The sequence below is a fragment of the Cebus imitator genome, unplaced genomic scaffold (genome assembly GCF_001604975.1).
Source record: "Cebus imitator isolate Cc_AM_T3 unplaced genomic scaffold, Cebus_imitator-1.0 Scaffold258, whole genome shotgun sequence".
Taxonomy (NCBI): domain Eukaryota; kingdom Metazoa; phylum Chordata; class Mammalia; order Primates; family Cebidae; genus Cebus; species Cebus imitator.
The window spans coordinates 1557417-1560995 of record NW_016107573.1 but is presented as its reverse complement, the minus strand read 5'-3'; the positions used below and the strand labels follow the sequence as shown (position 1 = coordinate 1560995).

Below are 3579 nucleotides of genomic sequence, written 5' to 3'. Positions count from 1 at the left end.
TAATTTTTTGTATTTTTAGTAGAGACGGGGTTTCACCATGTTGACCAGGATGGTCTCGATCTCTTGACCTCGTGATCCACCCGCCTCGGCCTCCCAAAGTGCTGGGATCAAAATATGGTTCTTATACTATCTGCTTTGAAATTCTCTGAGTTGCCAGCTTTACATTAAAGTGCGGGACTCAATTCAGACATCTGGTTTAAAATCTGAGTAGGAACCTGAGAAACTGCTTTTTGAGCTTATGCCTAGGGAGGTCGTGTCTATACTGATGTTCGAAGTGCCTTGATTCTAAGTACTTTCCTGCTGTGAGCACTAGGTATCCATTCTTCCCTTTGAGGCAACTGGTGCCAGTTCAGGAACTTTGAAAGAACTTAGTTCAGTAAAGAGAGCACTGGAAGGGAATTAACTTTTTAAAATTTGAAAATATTGTTATGGCAAAGAGGACTTCCACCTCATATTTGGGGCTAAAAGAGGCAGAACTGGGACTAACAGGTGAATTCTACAGGAAGACAAGATTTTTGTTTAATAGAAGAACTTAAATGAAAGAATCATCAGAAGTGACCAGCGATGGAGTGAATGGACTGACTGCCTTTGTGCCTCCTTTAGAGGGAGTTGTATAGGTATTAGATGAAGGTCCTTTCCAACTTGAAAGTCTGTGATTCTAAGGAGTTATTCAGCATCTTTCTGGTGCTGACTCTGCTCTCAGGACAAATGTGACTTTTTCTTCTCTCTTTGTTTGGCACTTCCATCACTTTGGCCTACATCTCCTGTAAATAAGGCCATGCATCTGACCTTATGTAATCTCTTACTGGTTGTCCTGTGCACCATCCTTCTTTTCAAGGACTTTGAAATGACCCAATATGTGATAGAGGTACCTTAAATGTTTGTTGAATGAATAAGTAAACTGGGTCCCACCCCATAGGTTAGTAGCTTTTTTCTAAGAACAACTTGGAAATGCCTCTGGAGATTTTGTGTTTGACCAGGAGAAGCCAGTGAACTCTTTGAATCACAGAATTGAGGAGTCTCAGTTGAAAGGACCCCTTGAGGCCATTCAGAACAGCCTTTTCCTCCCTGGAACATAACCCCCTCTTGAATCCTTTCTTCAGCAATATGTGTATAGATGTGAGAGAATTTTTGCAGTCTGTAGGCTAGCTTTCCATCCATCAAATAAAACCAGTCCTCTTATAGACCTGACTTGCTAGTTCACACACACCACCAGTCCTAGCTAATTTTTTTGTATTTTTAGTAGAGTTGGGGTTTCACCATGTTGGCCAGGCTGGTCTCGAACTCCTGACCTCAAGTGACCTGCCTGCCTCAACCTCCCAAAGTGCTAGGATTACAGGTGTGAGTCACCATGCCTGGCCTCTAGCATAGCTTTAGTTTTCTAATCAAATATCATTATTTCCTTATTTTATGCATTACAAAGCTCTACCTAAATCACTTTTTCAACACCTGTTAGAATGCTTGGGAACGTTTATGTTGTCTTAGGGAGCAGAAGCTCCATATTATGACCCAGTTCTGCCGACTTGCTCACCCACCCCCACAAAAAAAAGGTTAGGGTTGAGCCAAAACTTTCTGCCTGTGTTTATTGACTTGCTTGTGTTTCCCAAGATTAAAAAAGAAAAAAAGTTGCAAAATGCTTATTCAGATGTTATCCAGGTGCTAGGTAAAATGATCTTAATTTGTTGGAGTTTTTAGAACTTCTCAATCTAAAAATTTCCTTTTTTTTTTAATTGCAATTTAGGTTTTGGGATACATGTGAAGAACATGCAAGATTGTTGCATAGGTACACACATGGCGGTGTGATTTGCTGCCTTCCTCTCCATCACCTATATCTGGCATTTCTCCCCATGCTATATCTCTCCCCAACTTCCCACCCCCCTAAAAATTTCCTTTTAAAGAAGTACCTGAATTGGCATGCTCATAAGTGTGTTCTTCGGGCCACTGGTCTGAAGAAATGGCTCTGAAAAAAGGATTTGCTGCTAATAATAAGTTTGAGAAAGCTATACACCATTATCCTTTCTTGGAGCATCTCAATATGTAATACCACATTAAAAGCCCTGAGAGGTCCTGCAATAAGGAAATGTGCTTTATAAGCCAAGATAATAACTTGTTTCATTTGTTTAATCTACTTGATGTAAAATCTTTTTTTTTTTTTTTTTAATTGAAGTATACATTAGCAAATGCTGACCTAGAGTGGGGTTGTGTATACTATGTATAGCCTGTGAACCAAACCTGGACCTACTGCTTGTTTATGTGGCCTGTGAGCTAAGAATGCTTTCTACCTTTTTAAATGATGGGAAATAAAAAAAGAATAATATTTCATAGATGACAATTACAGGAAGATAAAATTTCAATGTTCATTTCAGCCATACCCATTTATTTATATTTATATATGTATATTTATATATTGTCTTTGGGTGATTTAATGCTACTCAGTGGTGTTGAGTAGTAGTTGCCATAAAACCATATAGCTCACAGAGTCTAAAGTATTTACGGTATGGCCCTTTACAAATAAAAGTTGCCAATCCCTGACCCGCAACATGTACATTTTTTGTTTGTTTGAGACAGTGGCTCGCTCTGTTGGCCAGGCTGGTGTGCAGTGGCACGAACATAGCCTAGTGCAAGCCCTGACCTCCTGGGCTCAAGCCTTCTTCCCACCTTAGCTGGGAACTAGGGGCACACACCACCACACCCAGATAACTTATACATTTTTTTGTAGAAACAAGGTCTCACCGTGTTGCCCAGGCTGGTCTTAAAACCCTTGAGCTCAAGCGATTCTCCTGCATCATCCTCTCACAGTGCTAGGATTACAGATGTGAGCAACTATTCCCAGCCATATATTGTTTTTTAACTTTTTATTTTATTTTTTTCTTTTAATATTTTTTTTTAGACAGAGTTTCACTCTTGTTGCCCAGGCTGGAGTGCATGACACAATCTTGGCTCACTGCAACCTCCGCCTCCCAGGTTCAAGCAATTCTCCTGCCTCAGCCTCCCAAGTAGCTGGGATTATAGGCATGTGCCACCACACCTGGCTGATTTTTTTATTTTTAATAGAGATGGATTTCACCATGTTGGCCAGGCTAGTCTCAAACTCCTGACCTCAGGTGATCCACCCGCCTTGGCCTCCCAAAGTACTGGAATTACAGCCATGAGCCACCATGCCCGGCCTTTTTATTTTAAAATAATTTTAACCTTATACAAAACTTGCAAAAATAATACACAAACTTTCTGTATATCTGTTATCTAACTTCACCTAATGTCAAAACTGTACATAATTATATCGAATTATAGAACTTTAACACTAATACAATATTATTAGCTAATCTAGAGACTTTATTCAAATTTTGCCATTTGTCTCACTATATACTTTTTCTGTTCCAGGACCTAATCCTGGATCCCACATCACATTTAGTTGTCAAGTCTCCCTGGTCTCATCAGACATCTGGGACAGTTCCTCATTCTCCTTTTTTTTTTCTTTTTGAGACAGAATCTCATTCTGTCACACAGGCTGGAGTACAATGGCATAATCTCAGCTCACTGCAACCTCCCCCTCCCAGGTCAAGTGATTCTCCTGCCTCA

At 40.1% G+C, this 3579-nt stretch overlaps 1 protein-coding gene across 2 annotated transcripts in view; it reads left to right on the top strand.

Moving 5' to 3' along the window:
- Positions 1 to 3579, top strand: part of RNF185 (ring finger protein 185) — a 44816-nt gene that overhangs the window by 866 nt on the left and 40371 nt on the right. The window lies entirely within an intron of this gene.